Source organism: Alnus glutinosa, chromosome 2 (genome assembly GCF_958979055.1).
Source record: "Alnus glutinosa chromosome 2, dhAlnGlut1.1, whole genome shotgun sequence".
Classification (NCBI taxonomy): Eukaryota; Viridiplantae; Streptophyta; class Magnoliopsida; order Fagales; family Betulaceae; genus Alnus; species Alnus glutinosa.
In genome coordinates, this window is record NC_084887.1 from 24591300 (window position 1) to 24613526 (window position 22227).

General features: G+C 38.0%; 1 long non-coding RNA gene across 1 annotated transcript; it reads left to right on the forward strand.

Moving 5' to 3' along the window:
* Nucleotides 1–5330: 5330 nt before the first annotated feature.
* LOC133861832 (uncharacterized) lies at nt 5331–22105 on the forward strand. The gene is made up of 8 exons (XR_009899082.1): nt 5331–5469; nt 6232–6379; nt 11972–12067; nt 12283–12395; nt 15694–16238; nt 16367–16573; nt 21324–21357; nt 21773–22105. It is a non-coding gene; the product is annotated as an uncharacterized LOC133861832 (long non-coding RNA).
* Nucleotides 22106–22227: the final 122 nt, after the last annotated feature.

Here is a 22227-nt window from a genome sequence, read left to right on the forward strand (position 1 = left end):
TTGTTGGTTCCTTTCTGGTTATTTCACGCATATTTGATTTGCTTGAGAGACTCAGAGAGATGAATTGGGTAGTCCGAAGCAATGGTAGTGATCTGATTGTGGTTGTTGGGATGGATGCCTGTCAGCCGTTCGATGTTTTTGAGGAGTTAAGCAGCACGGTAAAAGTGGAATTTTCATTTTTTACCGCCTGACAGTTTTTTGGCGAAAGAAAGCGGGAACGGTGCTGTGTGCGGCGCTGTTGCATAGAAAAGCGACGGCCTCAAAAGCTCCTCCACCAATTAGGTTTATCAACTACGCAATGGGGATGTGGGTCGCCTTTGTCTGTTGGTTTTGTGGGTAAGTTCTGCTGAATAGTTGGGATTTTGGAAGCGGGTCTGTTAAAGTTCTACTGAATCGTTGGGTTTTGTGGCTGTTGGTTTCCTGTTGAGCGAAATATATTCTTCTTTAATGTTAACCATCAAAAACAAGGAAGTCCTTGGGGGTTTCTTTTTGGCGGTGACAGGTTGTTTTTGGGTGGTCTTACGTTGTTTTTGATGTGATTGAGAAATGGGTTATTTAGTTGATCAATGTGGTGATCTGAGAAGGATGTTTAGCAGCCGCTAAATGTATTGCCATACGTTTTATGGACAAGGGGACCTATACGGGAAGGGTGTTGTATGCACAGTGACTACCTCCACAACTCTGACTGCCATCTGCCATTTACTGCTTCGGTATGCTCCTCCACCAATACGGCTTGATATACTACTAACCATTATTTTCTCTCAAAATCTGTGAATTTTTGATGTATTTGTTGGGGCTTTGGAGGTGGGTATGATTTTTTTTGTGAATCTTTTTACTGAATTATGGAAAATGAGGATGTGGGTGGGGTTTGTTTGTTGCTTTTTGTGGATGCGTTCTAGTGAATCATTGGGATTTGGGAAGTGAGTCTGTTAAATTTCTCGACTTCCTGTTGAGTTTGGTGGGTGGTTGATTTGATTTTAAGAGACTTGGGCAGTGCACTAGTGTTTGGCATTGCATTTGTTTGTCTAATTAATCTGTTTGCTTAGAATTGGAAATCCTATCACTTTTTAAATGCACAAAGGTAGTGACAGTACGATTTCTGATGCATAATGAATTATGAATGGTTCCCATTTTCCTTATATCCTTGCTGATTTTAGTTAATGTAGTTGTGAAGGGAATCATTTATTAGCTTTTCCTTCCAAGACTATTAGAAAACATTTTATTGGAAACCCCTATACTTCTTGTGTTTACTCTGGCAGTTAGACTATGGACCTGAAATAAGGGGAAATCTTTCTCTGCCCTGTGGGTGGGTGGGTAGGTCCTTTGATTAGTTTAACGTATTGGGACGATTTGTACTTGAAATCTGATACAATCTTAACTCTAAGAATCTTACAAACAATATAATAGCTATGTAAAACGGTAGTGATGCTATAGGTGTCATTAGTTTAATTTCACTCTATATTAATGTATGCATGTTGTGGAATGGAATGACATTTATGATATATGATTATTGTCTTTTGGCGTTGTATCAAGATTAGAGCAGAAGAAGTAAAGTTTTTGTTCAATGCTGCTATGGATTTTTATTTTTATTTTGTAATTTTTTTGGGCGCTTGAATTTTACATTTGTTTTTTTTCCCTATTTCTATTTGTTTAGAATTTGTTGCCATAATTTTGGACTTTGTTTTAAAATTATCAAGTGGTTGAAGCGAACTAAATGATGGTGTTTGTTGCTTTTTTTTCTTTTATTTCGAATGGAAACTTGATTTTGTATGGTTATATATTTTAGTTTGAAAGTTTTGCCTGAAAATCACTCTTTGTCACAAATTTCCTGTTTATGGTTTTTTTTTAGTTTTTTTTTTTTTTTTTTCTTTTTAAAAAAAGATCACAAATATTCTGGAAGCACCCCCCCCTACCCCACAATTTTCTTTCCCATAGATTCCCAAAAACTCTAAAATTTTGTACTAGTTGAATGGAATGTTCTAAACCTTATGATACTATTTGTTGGGTATAATTAATCAAAATATGATTAGATGAAGAAAAATATGATTTCGTTTGTGAGGATGTGGATATCTTCATTGGAGATTTGGAGAAACATACGGCAAAGGTGTCTATTTTTTAATTTTTATTTTTCTTGAAAATAACTCTGCTTCCTTAGCATTTCCAATATAGTTTGAACATATTCCTATGGAATAGGATGATGGTTAAACACTCAAGTAAGGGTAGTTTCGTTATGACTATCTACAATAATGCAATCAAAGCAAATATGTTGGAATGGTGCTTAGGAGATAGTATTTGAAGTTTTTAATTTGTATTCTTGTTAGTCTTACACAGTTAAACCTAATAAATTAGATTTTTTCAAGAGTTGGTATATTACTGAACATTTGTTGCCTATTAATTGGAAAAAGGTTGGAGTGCTACCAATAAGAAGTCTAATATAGGGCATGACTAGGTGTGTTTGACCGTGTTTAATTGGTGTCTATATGATTGCATTGATTGGCTGATCACCAAATATAGTTTTGGGTTATTACTGACAGCAAAAACAAGGAAGCGAGGAGCTTGGGTTACCATGGATGGGATTCTACTAGCGTATTTGAGTAATGAGAGGTTTCAGAAATCAAAATCTAAGTGAATGAATAGACAATTTATCAGAGTATGATTCCCAAAAACCCTAAAATTATGTACTGGTCGAATGGAATGACTCCTCTTCTTACCAGTATTGATATTGACTTATGTTCTGCTTAGAGCAACCTAGAGCTTGTAATTTAGTCAGTGTTATGGTTGTTCATGAGTGTTATAGTCCTCTTTAGGCATTAGATGAAGAAAAATATGATTTGGTTTGTGAGGATGTGGATATCTTCATTGGAGATTTGGAGAAACATATGGCAAAAGTGTCCATTTTTTATTTATTTTTTCTTGAAAATAACTCTGCTTCTTTAGAAATTCCAATATAGTTTGAATATATTCCTATGGAATAGGATGATTGTTAAACACTCAAGTAAGGGTAGTTTCCTTATGACTACCTACAATAATGCAATCAAAGCAAAGATGTTGGAATGGTGATTAGGAGATAGTATTTGAAGTTTTTAATTTGTTTTCTTGTTAATTCTTACACAGTTAAACCTGATAAATTAGATTTTGTTGAAGAGTTGGTATATTACTGAACATTTGTTTCCTATTAATTGGAAAAAGGTTTTAGTGCTACCAATAAGAAGTCTAATATAGGGGAAATCTTTCCCTGCCCTGTGGATGGGTGGCTAGATCCTTTGATTAGTGTAATGTATTGGATGGATTTGTGCTTGAAATATGATACAATCTTTACTCTTAAGAATCTTACAAACAATATAATTGCTATGTAAAACGTTAGTGATGCTTTAGGTGTCATTAGTTTAATTTCACTTTATATTAATGTATGCTTGTTGTGGAATGGAATGATTATTGTCTTTAGGTGTTTTATCAAGATTAGAGCTGAAGAAGTAAAGTTTTTGTTGAACGCTGTTTTCGATTTTTTTTTTTTTTGGGTGCCTGAATATTACATGGATGGGATTCTATTTATGTATTCGAGTTAAGAGAGGTTTCAGAAATCAAAATCTAAGTGAATGAATAGACAATTTTTTGGAGTATGACGAAAGTAGGAACCTTTAATGTTTAGTGACCGTTAGTCTGTAACTTTGAGTGTAACTACACCATTTGGACTGTTCCCTTTGAATAACTAGTCTGTGGGGCCTAAAAGACTAACCTAATGAAAGGCTTTCTGATTATTTATTGGAAGGTGTGGAAAATTTTCTCTTGTATCATCAAAACTCTTTTCCCCCCTGAAATTTGTATTGTTCCCCAAGAGACTTTATTCACTTTGTCATCTTAATGTCTTTACCTACTCTTTTAGTCAATCACAGAAGCGACAAAAGATACATTTTGGACAGACTATTAGGAATGTTTGGTTGGCTATTGCAGAGACATTAGTTACTGCTTTAGATGAAAACCCAGGGTTAGTATGATTCAAACTTCCACCCTACCTTAGCAATGTATTTTTCTTATATTTTGGTACATCTAAGAATTATTATTATTTTTTTTTCCATTTTTTGTTCTTTATACATCCATGTTGCTAGTTTTGGAGATGACAATGTTAATTGTCATCGGTTGAGCCGACACAAAAGTATTGGCATAACATTCTGCTACCGTCTTACTAAGGACAAGCCTTTATGTTATTATGAGTCATACAACATTTTTCATATCACAAGCACTTGTAATATTTTCTTTGCTTGCTCAAAGCATTAAACAAGCTTGTTTTATTCAATGCGTATACACTTCATGTAATTTAGTATATTGTTGGTCTTAATAAAAACATTGTTTTGATCATAACAGTCTCGCGCATTTTGTTGTGAATTTATTTAAATTTTATTTTCGTGTTGGCCTGGATCATCTTTAAAGATTTAAACTTAGAAATATTGTTATTCATTATACAATTGTACACTAAAAAGAGGCATGTGGATGCTTTTGATATGCAGACTGATCCTCATTCAGATGCTTGGGGAAGAATGATTGATGTTGGTATGACGACCGTTGTAAGTATGAGACTGATAATCTCCTTGTTATTTCAGTCTTTTTAACATGGTTAGTTCACCAAAAATGAGTTTTGTATGGCACCAATGGTTGATTTTTTGAAATCCCGTTTGTTTGTCTCCCCAAAAGTGGTTAGTCGCCTCCTATTGTCTATATTTTTGTAGGTAAAGCATTTCTTTTCAAAACCTAGGTGGTCCATAGCATGAAAAGGTTTGTGATTCCAAGGCATGATAATTAGGAAGTTTTGACTTAGTTAATTAGGGTTAAGGGTATGTAAATCACTTCATTAATACAAAATTAGGATAAGTTAAAATCATAATATTTTAAATCATGTTGCCCTATATGTCATGTGTTATAAATTAAACCATTAAATTATGCATATCATCAGGGGTTTAAATTATTTCATGAATTAGACCATGTAATTATGAAATTATTTAGCTCTTATGGTCTCCTTTAGAAGGCTTTGATCTAATTTTTACTAAGCTAACTAGGCGCAATGTCAATGGCATGCACATCTAAGCCCAATGCTTTGGGCCAACTCACATATTAAGCACACACCCTAAGGTGAGGGTGTTACACAATGCCTTCATAACAACCACAAACAACAGTGGCGATAACGGATCTCCTTGTCTCAATCCATGAGAACTACTAAAGAATTCAGAAATTGAGTTTTTTCAAATTGCATTGATAGGTATTTGGAGTATAAAGTGATAAGAGAGCAGTTTGGGAATCTATATAATTTTGTAGAAGAAGAAACACTGCCTGCTTAGAACAATTCTATGTGGGTTCCGGCTACTGTCTCATGGACATGTGATAACCGCAGTCGGCGAAAATAATTTGTGAACAACTGAGCAACTTAGGCAGAAGCTGTCTCACTTGTGCCAAAAGAAAGACTTGATTGTTAAACTGGTGAGTGCACCAATCTGACTTTTGCTTTCTGATGAAGTAAATGGACTACCTTGACAACTGTAGAATATGATTAATGTATGGAGGTCTCTCCAGTACTTGTTGGTCTGATTAAGTTGCTTATGAACATATTTTTTTGTTCTATCTGTGGAAGAATTTTTATTCCTGTGATTGAACTTTTGGTTTGGGGTTAGTTTGTATTTTTGGGGAATACTAATTTGCTTGGGCTTGCAAGGTATTAGGGAACATAGACATATGCTTTTATAGAAGCTAGAAGAAATACGTCGAAACTTTTTTGTTTTTGTTGTGTTAGTGTTTTCCTTCCTAGGTCAGCACTCATTTTATTTTTGTGCAGGGCACTATTTCATTGTAGTTAACGCATCTGTAAATAATACAAATTCATGGTTGTGTGTTTGTGCATGTGATGCAAAAGGGAGAGAAGTTTTTTTTTTTGGAAGGGGGGGGGGGTCGATCTATCTATTGATGCTTAGATGGAAGGCTCCATTTATCGTTATTGGTATCATTTCCTAAAAAATTTTGATCAATCACTTTGATGTGGGCTTCAGTGCTCATGAGGAATGCTAAGTGATTCAATGAATGTATGGCCTAGTACCATGTAGGCACCCCTTTGGAAGTCTAAGCATCTCGGCATGTATGTGGACCAACAATATTATTTTCTTACTTTCACCTTCCTGATATGCTATTCCTAAAAGCTAGTACATTGCGCTTTGTCTCAGTAACATTTCTATTTGCCAAACTGTACAGGATATTGACTCTAAAGACATCCCAGCTACGTGAAGCTAAGGACATAACGTGCAGTTCCAGATTTCAGTCAAAACTCACATAGCAGTCACAGAAAACATGGGCAAACATGGGCTTGATCTTTTCCTAACTTCAATACTTGATATTGCGTGTACAACAGTTCTCCTTTAGCTTGGTTGTCAACTAACGTTTCTTTCCTTTAGTTGTTGTAAGCTGTTGTAAGCCTCTATCAGCAGTAGTCTTCCTTAGTCTTCAACCTTGTACAATCTTCTATAAATTGAGAACAGAGCACACTAACTCTGCAAGACAATTAACAACCAATCAACTATTGTCTTCAACATCTATTATGGTATTAGAGCTGTAAGACTAACGTCTTCTTTTTTTTTTACTTTTTTCGTTTTTCCACCATGTCCACCAATAACTCTTGCATTCAATCTCAATCCCCACCCACATCTTCCCCTTCCTATTCCCTCCTTAACTGTAACCACCAAATCACCCTCAAACTCACCCGTGACAACTATCTTCTATGGCGTACCCTCATGCTTCCCTACTTAGAGTCAGGAACTTCTCGGTTATATTATTGGTGCCATCCAATGCCCTTCTCAGTTTATAGCCACCACTAGCAACTCCACCACTTCCGCTACTATCATCTCAAATCCAGCTTACTCTGCCAGGATTCTTCAGGACAAACTTATCCTCAGCGCCATCCTCTCCACTATGTTTGAGACTACACAAACACATGTTGTCAATCTCCACACCTCTCTTGAGGTTTGGTCTACTTTGGAGAAAATCTTCTCCTCTCAATCTAAGGCTTGCGTTATGCAGTCTCGGTATCAGCTCGCCACTTTGAAGAAAGGCGCCCCCTCCATTGCTTATTACTTCCAAAAAGTTCAAACTCTTGCTCACACTCTTGCCGCTATTGATGAAACACTAAAGGATTCAGAATTGGTCTCCTATCTACTGGCGGGTTTAGGATCTGACTATGATCCTTTCATCACGTCAATCACCACTCGGATTGACCCTATATCTCTTGATGAACTATTTGGTTACTTACTAACCCAAGAACAACGACTTGAGCATTCTTGTTCTGCAGGTGATTTGTCAGTCTCCAGTGTTAATGCTGCTCAACGAAACAACTCTGTCTCCCACAAGCAGCAGAGACCTCCTCATTTCTCTTACGGTGCAGGACGTGGCCATAGAGGTCGAGGTCGTGGTTGTAGCTTCCCAAACTCTGGTATTGGCTCCTCCTCTCCATCGAACCAGTCATCTCCCTTTTCCACCTCCACTCTCTCTGCGTGTCTACTCTGCTTCAAAGTCAGTCATACTGTAGCTAAATGCTACCATCGTTTTGATCACTCCTACCAAGGTGAATCTGTCAATCCCTCTGCCTTTCTCACGACTCCACAGGTGCCATTTGATTTGAACTGGTACCATGATACTGGTTCCACCCATCACCTTACTCATGATTTGTCCAACTTAAACGTGCGTGCTGATGCGTATCATGGAACCGATCAAATCCAAGTTGGAAATGGCCAAGGTTTGGATATTCTTCACACTGGTTCAGCTCTTTTATCTCCTACTCATTCCAATTTTTCTTTGCAACATCTTCTTCATGTTCCCCAAATTCAAAAGAATCTCATTTTAGTTAACAAGTTCACTCATGATAACCGGGTTTTTATTGAATTTCACCCATATTTTCTTTTGTGTCAAGGATCTTTGCACACATAAACTCTTCCTCCATTGCCCGAGTAAGGGGGGCCTCTATCCCTGGCCCTCCTTCTCTTCTCCCTCTGCTCGTTCCTTTGCCACTTATGTGGGTGAACATGTGTCTCTTGATCAATGGCATCATCGCCTTGGCAATCCCGCTCCTCTCGTGGTGCGGTGTGTTTTGTCTAGACACAATCTTCTAGCCTCATCAACTACAATTCAGCAAGTTTGTTCTGCTTGTCAACAAGGCAAACTTCATAGGCTACATTTTGGTTTTTCACCCTCTGTTTCCACTGAGCCTTTGGTTCTTCTCTTTCTTGATGTATGGGGCCCTGCTCCAACCTTATCATCTAATAATAAAAGATATTTTCTTTGTGTTATGATGATCATACCAAATATTTATGGATGTTTCCCTTATCTTGCAAATCTGATGTATCTCCTATCTTCCATCAATTCAAACTTCTTGTTGAAAACTTTTTCTCCGCACCATCAAAGCTGTGCAAACCGATGGTGGGGGCGAATTTTTTCCCTCACGAAAATTACCTGCCTCCTCTGGTATCTTTTATCGCCAAACTTGCCCTCTCACCCATCATCAAAATGGAAGTTTTGAGCGGCGTCTTCGTCAAATCGTCGACATTGGTCTTGCCTTACTCTCTCATTCCCATGTCCCTTTTCGGTATTGGGATGATGCTTTTGATACTGCATGTTATCTCATCAATCATCTCCCTGCCATTGCCACTCGCCCTCACACCCCCTTTGAACTTCTCTTTCACAAATCTCCCAACTACCGATTGCTAAAAACCTTTGGGTGTGAATGCTGGCCCTACCTTAGGCCATATAACTCCCATAAGTTCTCCTTGCGCTCCAAATCTTGTGTTTTCTTAGGATATAGCAAGCCTCACAGTGGCTATAAGTGCCTCGATATTTCCTCTGGTCGCCTCTACATTGCTAGGCACGTAATTTGCAATGAAACTACCTTCTCCTTCCACACCGTTTTACCCCCTACTGCACCTCTTCCCCTGCTGCCTTCTACTTCTCTTCCCTCTAATCTCCGGCTTCCAGCTCCTATTCCATCTGCACCACATGATGTGACCACTGCCCCTCATGTTCTTCCCACTAATATCTCTACTGCCCCTGCACCTCCTATACCGCACCCTCCCGCTTCCTCCCTCGAACCTTCCCCCTCCTATAACGACTTACCCCCAATGACACAATATTGTCCGCTTTTGGCTCCCCTGAACCAGACTTCCCAGGAGGTCACCCATCCTAGGATTGCTCTCGCAGCAGCACACTTAATTGCGGAGTTCTGATAGGTTCATGGCCATCACGGCTTTAAAACATGTTGTTTCATAAATAGTACATTTATACATATAAGCACATTCTTATTCCCAGGCGATGTGGGACGTCACAATCACCCCCTCTTGGGACCTAGCGTCCCCGCTGGCAACCCTCTTTGGGCTTGTGCATGCTCCCACCATCTCAAGTTGGGCAATGACTCTGATACCATTTGTAACGATCCACCCCCAATGACACAATATTGTCCGCTTTTGGCTCCCCCGAACCAGACTTCCCAGGAGGTCACCCATCCTGGGATTACTATCGCAGAAGCACGCTTAACTGCGGAGTTCTGATGGGTTCATGGCCATCACGGCTTTAAAACGCGTTGCATCATCATAAATTGTGCATTTATACATATAAGCACATCTCCATTCCCAGGCGATGTGGGACGTCACACCTCCTCTACTGGTCCCTCTACTACTCATCCTATGACCACATGATCTCGGCTTCACATTCACAAACCCAAAGTTCGAACTGATGGCCTGGTTAAGTATCCACTGCCACGAGCTCTCACTACATCCTTGAGTTTCCCTTCCAGTGTCACCCTCCTCTACTGGTCCCTCTACTACTCATCCTATGACCACATGATCTCAGCTTCACATTCACAAACCCAAAGTTCGAACTGATGGCCCAGTTAAGTATCCACTGCCACGAGCTCTCACTACATCCTTGAGTTTCCCTGCCAGTGAATCCACTTGTTTCTCTGAGGTTGTCAAACATGATGTATGGCGTAACGCTATGACAGAAGAATTCAATGCTCTTTTGAAAAATGGTACTTGGACCTTGGTTGATCCCCATCCTTCTATGAATATCGTTGGCTACAAATGGGTGTTTCGTATCAAACATAACGCCGACGGCAGCATTGACAGGTATAAGGCCCGGCTCGTTGCCAAAGGTTTTCACCAACAACCCGACTTGGACTTTGGAGAAACTTACAATCCAGTCATCAAGCCAATTACCACTCGTACTGTTTTATCTCTTGTTGTTTCGTATGGGTGACCCATTAAGCAAATTGATGTAAGCAATGCATTTTGAACATGGTTTTCTCACTGAGACTGTGCACATGGCTCAACCCCCTGGGTTCATCCATTCTCAACAACCCAAGGCTGTGTGTCTCTTACAAAAGGCTCTTTCTAGTCTCAAACAAGCTCCCCGTGCCTAGTTCTCCCAGTCGAGCAATCGGTTACTTGAACTTGGTTTCACTGCATCTAAAGCCGATAGCTCCTTGTTTCTCTTTCAATCTGCAGGTGTTCAGTTGATGGCCTTGGTGTATGTTGATGATATAGTTTTCACTAGTTCCTCCCTTGCTGCTCTTGATGACTTGATCACCATCCTCTCGGCTGATTTTCCCATCAAGGACTTAGGTGCCTTGCATTACTTTTTGGGTGTTGAAGTCTCCCGCACTGCTGCTGGCTTGCACCTCTCTCAACAGAGGTATATTGCTTCCCTTCTTTAGCGCACCAACATGGAGTCAGCTAAACCAATAACTTCCCCCATGTCAGCTTCCACCGCTCTTAGCAAATTTGATTATTTATCTCTCACTGATCCAAACCTTTACCGAAGCACAGTAGGGGCGCTGCAATACCTTGCAATCACCCGGCCAGATATAGCCTTTTCTGTAAATAAATGCTCTCAGTTCATGCATGACCCCCGTGACATTCATTAGACTGCAGTGAAGCGTATCTTACGCTACTTAAAACATTCCATTTCTTATGGACTTCTTCTTCGTCTGTGAAAATCCTTTCAATTGGTTGCCTTCTCCGGCTATTGTACTTTCCTTGGAAGCAATATTCTGCCATGGAACTCCAAAAAGCAACCCACGGTCTCCCGGTCAAGTACTGAAGCTAAGTATAAAGCTCTCGCCAATGCTGCTGCCGAACTACAATGGATTCAATATTTGCTGCACGAACTAGGCGTTCATCCCTCTCACGCTCCCATTTTGCTTTGTGATAATATTGGTGCTATTTATTTGAGCTCTAATCTCATGTATCATGCTCACACCAAGCACATCGAGATCGACAATCACTTTTTTTCGGGCTCGTGTGGCTAAGCAGGCTCTCTCTGTTAAATTCACCTCAAGCAAGGATCAACTAGCTGACATCTTGACAAAACCGCTTGTTTCTTCCTGGTTTAGCATACTCTGAGGCAATCTCACCGTTTGTGCCAACCCGTTGCAATTGAGGGGGTGTAATGACTCTAAAGACATCCCGGCTATGTGAAGCTAAGGACATAACGTGCACTTCCAGATTTCAGTGAAAACTCACAGAGCAGTCACAGAAAACATGGGAAAACATGGGCATGATCTTTTCCTAACTTCAAGACTTGATATTGTGTGTACGACAGTTCTCCTTTAGCTTGGTTGTCAGCTAACGTGTCTTTCCTTTAGTTGTTGTTAGCTATTGTAAGCCTCTGTCAGCAGTAGTCTTCCTTAGTCTTCCACCTTGTACAATCTACTATAAATTGAGAACAGAGCACACCAAATCTGCAAGACAATTAACAGCCAATCAACTATTGTCTTCAACATCTATTACAGGATTCAATGAATACCTGAGAATGATGAAGAAACCTTATCTATCTCACTTGTAGTGTAAAATTTGTAATTTTAGTGAATCATATCCAGGTTTTCTGTACCAGTTTTATTTTTCTAAATACATTAGTTCTTTCTCTTTCATGACCCTTTTTATATTTCTGACTCCAGAAACGATGGCAGAAAGAGATCCAGCTACTGCAATAGCGCTAAAATGGAAAACAACGCAATTTTCTGTTGCTGGAACCACCTTAGGTCCAAAGAGGGGTAAGCCATTTTATATTATATGTCAGTTTGTCTGCTCTTTATGCTGTTAGCATTTGTACTGTGATTTAATTAACGGTTGTGTTTACTTATGTAAGAGGTTTGATTTTCTTTGGTATTGCCAAAGAATTTAGTTTGCGAAAACATTGAATTATTCCTTTTTCTTTTATTTTTTGAATAGCGTCTTGAAACTTGTTTTTTCTGCTTTATTCATGCAGAAATTATATTAGACCTGGAGTTCATCTCCACATAGGCAAGCTACAGTGGTTCATGCAGAAGGCCTACCCCTGCCCTTATCCTCAAAAGTTGGCTTAGGGGTCATTCTTTTCCTGTATGTTTTTTTTTTCCCCAAGCCTTTAAGTTTCTTCTTGTATGTAAAAAATGTGGAGAGGTCTAAAAGCAAGAAGCTTTTATTAAGCACGAAGTCATTAATATCACGCACAACATTACACATAAAGATAACTCATTATTCAAGTAAGATCAGATTCATCACACATAACTATTTCAACTCACTAAGACTTCAGAATGGCACTAATGCTCTCACATCAAATTACTATCCTCTCTCACACAAAAAAACTGCCCACTTGCTAGACACATTACCCCCCACCTAACCACCTAGCACTCATTTACATCACACATGGCTTCACCTAGAACCTAGGACCCTATCAAACTCTTGGCCACTCCATTTTTCTCTTTTCACACATACAAGGAGACCTACCAACATTTCCTTTGATAGAAGTGGGAAGTAGGTTTAGCTGATCTTCCCAACCACTCATGAAACATCCAAGTAAGTGGGCGGCAGAGAGAATGTTTGAAGGTGGTGAGAGAATGACAATGATTTTAGGAAGATGGCAAGAGGCTATGATGAGTTATTTAAAGAGAAAAGTATCTAGGGAGAGAGAGAGAGAGAGAGAGAAGAGTACCATGTGGATTCATTTGCGTATGTAATCTTTCTTCTGTACTATTCCCTCATGGTACTAATGAAGATGAACGGAAGTAAATCAACAGAATTAGGCTAGGCAACTTTTGGGAACATAAGACTTTTCAATTTTATAGCATTCGCATCTTGAATGTTTTATGTTGTGTGTGAAAATACGTTTGATTTAGCTCCCATTTTCTGAATGCTATACGAAGAGCAAAAAGTTGAAGCAACTCATACAACAAAGGAGTTGTTCCTTGATATTTTCCATTGATATGCAAGTCCCCATTACTAGATCCACACACAGTAAATCTTAGAATTCTTTTGGCGGGGGTTCATTTATTTAAGTATCTGCTGGATTTCTTTTTTTCCCATTGGTATTTGCTGTGCGTTTGAATTGATTTTAGGAGACTTGGGTTAGTTTATTTATTTGTTTGGCGTTGCTTTAATTAATTGATTTGCTTAGAATTTGGCATCCTACCAATTATTTACATGTACAAAGGTAATTTTTACCATTTTTCTGGTGCATAAAGATTGGTTCTTAATTTGCTCATCTTATTACTGATTTTAGTTAATCTAGTTAAGAAGAGAATCATTTATTAGCTTTTGTCTTATTGCTCTTTCAAGATTATTGGAAAGATTTGATTGATTACCTCTATGCTTATTGTATTTGCTGCCTGTTAAACTGTTACTGGAGTATGGATCTGAACTAAGGGGAAATCTTTCCCTGCCCTCTGGATGCGTGGCTAGCTGTTTGTATCAAGGTGTTTGATTTGTACAACATATTGAATAGATTCGTATTTGAAATCTAATGCAACCAATTCTACGAATCTTAAAACAATATAATCTCAATGTGAAAGGTAGTTATGTTTTAGGTGGCTTAAGTTTAATTAAACACACACAAAACAAATCTCCACTTCTTATCCTTGTTGATACTTGCTTAGGGTATGTCGGGGCTAGTGTTTGGCTTTGCTCAGGTTCTACGCCTTTTTGTTTTGAAAGTTAACATGAGTACAGCCCTACCTTGAAGGCTTCTAAAAGTAGAAGAGTTAAGGATTGAACAAAGAAAAGAAAAGAAAAGAAACTTGTTATTTCAAATAATGAATTTACACATCCTTCATATCAACATCTTGTTGAACAAAAAATCATACAAGATTTCTATTCTCTTGAACAGGAAGTTATAAACTAAGCAAATAAAGAACGAAAGAACTCATCATTGCAAATATCCTTCCATGTATCAAGTGGCAGATGCTCCCTCTCTGGATTAGATGGTGGTGGGAGATAACCATATAAAGCATAAAAATCAGAATCAGCGTTATTATCATCGCTTGGTAGACAACCCATGTGGGTTTCCAAATCAGTCGTCTGAGTATTGTTTCCCATGTCTTCTCCACTATCCACAAAATTCTGTGGCAATAAAGATTCAGATGCAAACATTCCTAGTTCGGATGCATAAAACTCAGAATCAGCAGTATCATTGGTTGCTATACAGCCCATTTGGGTTTCCAAATCTGTGGTCTCAGTATTGTCTTCCCCAAAATCCACCGAATTGGGTGAGAGTGTGACTTCAGATTGAGAGCTTCCTAATGATAATGGAATCTCAGAGGCTTGAAGCACATCGGATTGGACATCACAACGCATCCTTTTTCTCAGCTGGGTTCCATCCCCAAGTAGCAACTGGGGGCTTTCAAGGCATGGAGTTGGGGCTTCAACAGATGTTGAGATGATGGTGTGAGGAACGTGAACATCCTCAAAACATCTTTTGACCCCTCCTTTTGTTACTGGTCCCTTTTTATTGACGGTGCATAGAACCCAGGTGGTACACTGTTCCAATAAGACACCCGCCAGGGAAAACTCATGCATAATCCACTTGGATTTCTTCATGCGCGATTCCTGTTTTACCTTGAAACAGAACTGCTTGTTGAGTCCAATCACATGTTGACCTTGATCGTCGTATATTTGGTTACAAGAGTTTTCATGCCAAGTCCCACAGCCAGCTGTTCTTGTCACGCGTTTATTGATTTTCTTTAGCCTTGTAAACAGGTAATGCTTCTCCTCCTCCTGACCATAAACAATATCGTCAAAGATTTCCCAGGGGGCTTTGTCTCCATATATATCAAACTCATGGATACCCTCCCATGGCAATTCTTCTCCCCTGACTTTCTTCAACAAATACTGGATTATAAGCTCTTCATCAAAGGGCCGAAAACGAAATCCCGGCGGCAGCAACATCTCTAGTTTCTTTCGATCACTCTCTTCTTTCTCTTCTCGTTCAAGACTACAAACGTTTCTAGGTATACGGATCAAGATCGCCGCAGCGTAATCTGTTTATATAGACCTATCCCGCACCGACTTACGAATTATGACCGTTATACGTAATTAAGATTTACGAATTATGACCGTTATTCGTAATTACGAACATAGCCCCGCCATAATAAGGAGGCGGCAAAGCAGCTAGAAGCGCTCGCTTTTAGCCCTTGAATTCTTATTCACGAATTAATTTTTAGAAAGCCAACAGATGGACGACGTGTCGTACTCCATAGTCGTTTAAGGTCTTATGAGGCCTGCACGACGCGTCGTCTTCGAGTTATTTATTTATTTCTTTGGCTGGGCTTCTTCTTAATTGCCTTCTTGGTGGTGAGTATGGTGACTGTTTGGTTTCTTGTGGTGGTTTCATGCATTTTTTATTTATTTGATTTGCTCGACACAGAGGTGAATTGGGTAGTCCGAAGAAGTAATGGCAGTGATCTGATTGTGGTTGTTGGGATGGATGCCTGTCAAGCGTTCGATGTTTTTGAGGAGTTGAGGAGCAACGTACAAGTGGAATTTTTATGTTTTTTACGGCTCGACAGTTTTTTGGCAAAGAAAGCGGGAACGGTGTTGTGTGCGGCGCTGTTAAAGAGCAAAACGACGGCCTCAAAAGCTCCTCCACCAATGAGGTTTATCAAATACGCAATGGGGATGTGGGTCGCCTTTGTCTATTGGTTTTGTGGGTAAGTTCTGCTGAATAGTTGGGATTTCGGAAGCGGGTCTGTTAAAGATCTGCTGAATCGTTGGGTTTTGTGGGTGAGTTCCACTGAATTAGTGGCCGAAGAGAATGGTAAGTCCAAGAAGAAGAAGACGAAGAAAGAGAAGCCCTTGAGGGTTTTCACTGCGGTGGCTCCTTGTTATGGGTGTGGGGCTCCGTTGCAGATTCGGATTCGGATGCTCCGGGCTATTTCCACCAAAGCTTAAGATTTTGTTATCGCAACCTTTGTAAGAAATTGAGTTTTGTCAAATTGCATTTATTGGTATCTTTATATTTGGAGTTTTATCCCCTGAGCATTTGAATATTTCAAGTTGAGAATGACGAGAGCGATTCGGGAATGTAAATAATTGTGCAGAAGAGAAAACACCGCCAGCTTAGAACTGTACTATGCGGGCGGTGCCGGCTACTGTCTCATGGGCACATGATAACTACAGTCGGTGGAAATGGAGGTTATCCCGGCGGAAAACAGTTTGTGACAGCTGAACAACATAATAAACCGAGATATACCTTGGCCCAAGGTACTTGAGGAGATGAGCTATGACGCGTATGATTTGGTTGACAAGTAAGTTTTACAAGTTGATTTCTTCATTTTCTGAATGTATAATTTAGGGTGCTTCGGCTGTAATATCTGGCTTCTTATGCAAAATTTATCCTTTTTTTTTATTTTATTTTATTTTTTTATCTGAAGAGAGCTCCTTCTTATTATCAATTTTGTAGATGCAAATAGCCGTTGGATTCACAATTTATGTTGTACTCATTCTTGATGGCATGTTTTATTTGATCAAATTTGGGTTGCATCGTTACTACTTCATACTTTTATTGCATCGTTACTCAGAAGTGTTGTTTGCAAAATCTAAAGGACTTTTTGACTCTCTTCATAGGCCATTTGATCAGTTTTGCTTTTTAGAGAGTCTGATATTTCTAATATAGGCTACTTCTGAATTGTTTCTTCTAAGAATATTCTAAGTATGACTATGCGTTCACAACTAATTTAGAGCTTATTCTGGCCAAAAAGGGAAAGAAAAGCACTAAGTTAGAGGTCGTCTTGATTAGGGATTGAATTTCAGAAATGGAATGTGGAATTAACTTATGAGTTAGAGATGAAATCTGGTTGGCGGCAAAGTACAGGGGTGGGAACCAGGTTCATGGACCTAGGACAGTGTTCATTTTAAATATAATGTGAGCAAGAAGCTGTTGCTGTAAATGCTGTTTCTGCCTTGGTTGTAATGCGTGTTCTAGTCTCATTGGAATATAGCTCTTTTAGAATAGAGAGTTCAACATATTTCCAAGTAAAGAAGCAGATTACCGCTTCCAATTAGAAAATCTAGGGGTCATAATTTTTTAAATGCAAAGGGTTGAAGAAGTCTATTTAGGAGCAGATCTGCCAAAGGAAGCTAAAAAAGAAAGGTGAGGCTACCTCTTTGAAGATTTGTGCTGTAAAAAGATCATAGCCAGTACTATTCTTTCTGTCCTCTTTTTCTTTGACTCTCACCTCATTGACGCAACTCAAGTACAGCAAGGATGTTTGATAAAAATGGAATAAGTTGACTGTAGAGTTCCTTGGGTGGATCTACAGTAGAGCATTTTGTCAAAAAGAAAGAAAAATTTGAACAGAACTGCTAATTCATTTAGCTGACTTTGTAGAGTTGGGATAATGTTATGATGAAAATAACTTACATTGAAGAGCATAAGCGCAAAAGATGTGCAAGTAAGTTGGAAAATGGGCTATATCTATTAGTCTTATTGCTATTGTGTTACAATAAAAAAGAATTGTCACTTAGGTGTGGAGAAGGCTTTACAATTACGCTGTCTTTTCAACTGTCCATAGCTGTGAACCTCCCCTATAGCTCTTTCTCAAGATGTTTAATGGAATTGGTAAGTATGTCACAATGTGATTTTAGTGAGCCCATGTGCACAGTAGCAGAGCTAAAATTTTAGTTCACCAGGGCAAAATAAAAATATAAGAGTTGAAAAAAAAAATTGATTAAAAATATTAAAGAATGTAACTAAAATTTGATTAAAAATATTTGAAGAATTGATTTAAATTACTTGCTGAATCACTCAAAATGTAGAGTTAAGTTGGACTATTCTTTATGGAGAGTTATAACCCAAAATTAAGAGGGTAGAGATTTGGTACAAGATTGAATACTGACATTGGAAAATTAAGACACAAAAGAAGAGAAACATAGGATAAACTTTGAAAGGACCAGTGAGCTTAGCTAGTAGGTTCTTTTTCTCCTTCAAGTCTTCCTAAGGAAGAATATTGGAGGAGATTAAGTCATTTTTCTTCAAATCTTTGTATCTTTGGACAGCTGTCTATGTTTCTCCTTTAACTATTAATTATAGTGGTTTCCTTGTTCTTTTTGCTCATTCTAGTTAGGTGATTCCTTTTGTATACTTCCCTTGTATTTAGGGACGCCTTTACAATTTTATTGATATTTGCCGTTTACTTACCCAAAAAAGAAAGGAAGAACATTGGTTTCATTGACATGTTCAATTGCCTCGAAAAGACTCATGTCAACACCAATATATGTCTTCAACGTGGACTTGTAGAGATGGAGTTAACCTTGCTCTATCCTCCTCCCATGAGTTTGAGCCACAAAGAATGAAAGAATGATAAACGACAAAATAACCCAACAAAGCATGAAAAAACCATTGTTATATCAGTGGCAATGAGTCTGGTGACTGGTTGGTTCCTTTGTGGTGATTTCATCCATTTTTTTTTTTTTTTTTGATTTGCTTGAGAGATAGGTGAGTTGGGTAGTCCGAAGCGATGGTGGTGATCTGATTGTGGTTGTTGGGATGGATGCCTGGCAGCCATTTGATGTTTTTGAGGAGTTAAGCAACAAGGTAAAAGTGGAATTTTTATTTTTTATTGCCTGGCAGTTTTTTTGGCAAGAAAGTGGGAACGGTGTTGTGTGCAGTGCTGTTACATAGCAAAGCAACGGCCTCAAAAGCTCCTCCACCAATGAGGAGCTTTGTCTGTTGGTTTTGTGAGTAAGTTCTGCTGAATCGTTGGGTTTTGTGGATGTTGGTTTGTGGGTGAGTTCTGCTGAATCATGGGGATTTGGGATTTGGGTCAGTTAAAGTTCTGAATCGTTGGGTTTTGTGGGTCGGATTTGGCTGTTGGTTGTTGGCTGTTGATTTTCTGTTGAGATTTGGCGGGTGTCTGATTTTATTTTAAGAGAGTGGGATAGTGTACAAGTGGTTCGCCATTGCACATGTGTGTCTAATTAATCTATTGGCTTAGAATTAAACATCCTATCAATTATTTACATGTATAAATGTTGTACCTGCACCATTTTCTGTTGCAAATTATCGGTTCCCAATTTCCTTATGTTCCTGTTGGTTTTAGTTAATGTAGTTATGAATGGAATCATTTATTAAGTTTTCCTTCCAAGAATATTAGAAAGCATTTTATTGGACATTCTTGTATTTACTCTGGCTGTTAGAGTATGGGCTTGAAATAAAAGGAAATCTTTCCCTGCCCTGTGGATGGGTGGCTGGGTCCTTTGATTAGTGTAATGTATTCAACAGATTTGTACCTAAAATCTGATACAATCTTAACTCTAAGAATCTTACAAACAATATAATGGCTATGTAAAAGGGTAGTGATGCTTTAGGTGGCCTTAGTTTAATTTCACTCTGTATTAATGTATGCCTGTTGTGGAATGGAATGACATTTATGATATATGATTATCGTCTTTTGGGGTTTTATCAAGATTAGAGCAGAAGAAGTAAATTTTTTGTTCAATGCTGCTTTGGATTTTTATATTTTAATTTTTTTGGATTTTTTTTTTTTAATTCTATTTCTATTTGTTTAGGATTTGTTGGCATAATTTTGGATTTTGTTTCAAAATTATCAAGCGGTTTAAGGGCACTAACTGATCATGTTTGTTGCTTCTTTTTTTCTTTTTCTATTCCCAATGAAAACTTGATTTTGTTTAGTTATGTATTTTAGTTTGAAATTTTTGCTTGAGACTCGGTCTTTGTCTCAAATTTCCTGTTTATGGGTTTTTTCAAAGAAAAAAAAAAGATCACAAATTTTGCATCTGATTCTGAAAGCCCCCCTACCCCACAATTTTCTTTTGCATAGGTTCCCAAAATTTCTAAAATTATGTACTGGTTGAATGGAATGTTCCAAATCTTCTGATTCTATTTGTTGGGTATATTTAATCAAAATTGCTTTATTTATTTAGTATATCCTATTGAGCAATATCTATAGATTCATTACATTGATCATTTAGGTATTTTTAAGATCTAAAATTTGAACCTAAAATATTTTAAAATATATCCAAATTTGAAGATATATGTCAAAAGAAAATACCCATCTTCTTACCAGTATTGATATTCACTTAAGTGTCCGCCTAGAGCAACCAAGAGAGGGTAACAGTTGGTCATAAGTGTTAATAGTACTCTTTAGGCATTAGATGAAGGAAAATATGATTTGGTTTGTGAGGACATGAATGTCTTCATTGGAGAAATCCGTTTCTTATTGTTTTTCTTGAAAATAACTCTGCTTCTTTAGAATTTCCAATATAGTTTGAATATATTCCTATGGAATAGGATGATTGTTAAACACTCATGTAAGGGTAGTTTCCTTATGCCTATCTAAACTAATGCAATCAAAGCAAGTATGTTGTAATGGTGATTAGGAGATAGTATTTTAAGTTTTTAATTTGTTTTCTTGTTAATTCCTGCACAGTTAAACCTGATAAATTAGATTTTTTGAAGAGTTGGTATATACTGAACATTTGTTGCCTATTAATTGGAAAAAAGTTTGAGTGCTACCAATAAGAAGTTATTATAGGGTATGACTAGGTGTGTTTGAGCGTATTAATTGGTGTCTATATTATTGCATTGATTGGCTGATCACCAGATAAAGTTTCAGGTAATTAATGAAAGACATGGGTTTAGATCGAATTAGACGATACTTAAAGCCAGGTCAAAGCTGGGTTCATAGTTATTGGGAGACTTTTACATTCTACTGTTACATCTCTCCCTCTTGGATGCGGACAACACCTCAAACCAAAGAAAAAGGAAAGTTAAGAACAAATTTTGTATATCCATGTCTGATTCTTTGTTGGAATGTGTGTAAAATTTTCTCTTGTATCATCAACAATCCCCCCCCCCCCCCCCCCCCGAAATTTACATTGCTCCGTAAGAGACTTTATTCACTTTGTCATCTTAATGTCTTTGCCTACTCTTTCAGTCAATCGTAGAAGTGACAGAAGATACATTTTGGACAGACTATTAGGAACTTCTTGAAGAACTTCCTCATGCTAATTATAATGTTTGGTTGGCTATTGCAGAGACATTAGTTGCTGCTTTAGATGAAAACCCAGGGTTAGTATGATTCAAACTTCCACCCTACCTCAGCAATGTATTTTTTTATTTTTTGGTGATGCATCTAGGAATCTTTTTCCCATTTTATGTTCTTTATACATCCATGTTGCTAGTTTGGAGATGACAACATTAATTCTCATCGGTTGGGCCAACACAAAAGTATTGGCAAAACATTATGCTACAACATTTCTCATATCACAATCACTTGTAATATTTTCTTTGCTTTGCTTAAAGCATGAATTAAGCTTGTTTAATTCAATGCATATACTCTTCATGTAATTTAGTTTATTGTTTGTCTCAATAAAAACATTGTTCTTGTCATAACAGTCTCGCGCATTTTGTTGTGAATTTATTTTCGTGTTTGTCTGGATCGTCTTTAAAGATTTTAACTTAGAAATATTGTTATTCATTATAGAGCTGTACACTAAAAAGAGGCATGTGGATGCTTTTGATCTGCATACTGATCCTAATTCAGATGCTCGGGGAAGAATGATTGATAATGTATCTTGTAAATATCAGTCTTTTTCAAATGGTTAGTTCCCTTTCAGATTAGAATTGTTTTTTCTTTTTTCTTATTTCGTTTCATTTTTTGTTTTTCTTGTTGGAGGTGGGTTCACCATATCACCTCAATAAGCTTTTTCGCTGATGCCCCTGCAATTGTTACATTACCAAATGCTTCTTTGAGGTGTCTAGCTGTTTTAACAACAACATAGGTTTTCTGAATAATCCTCCAAATAGTTTTTCACCATGTTTTGTCCTGTTGTTTGTTTGAGGTGATTTTTTTTTTTTTTTTTCCCACAAGTGTCATAGTTTTTCAAGATCTATGTTTTAACGCCCCGCCTTAATAAATACTTTATTTAGGCATTTTAC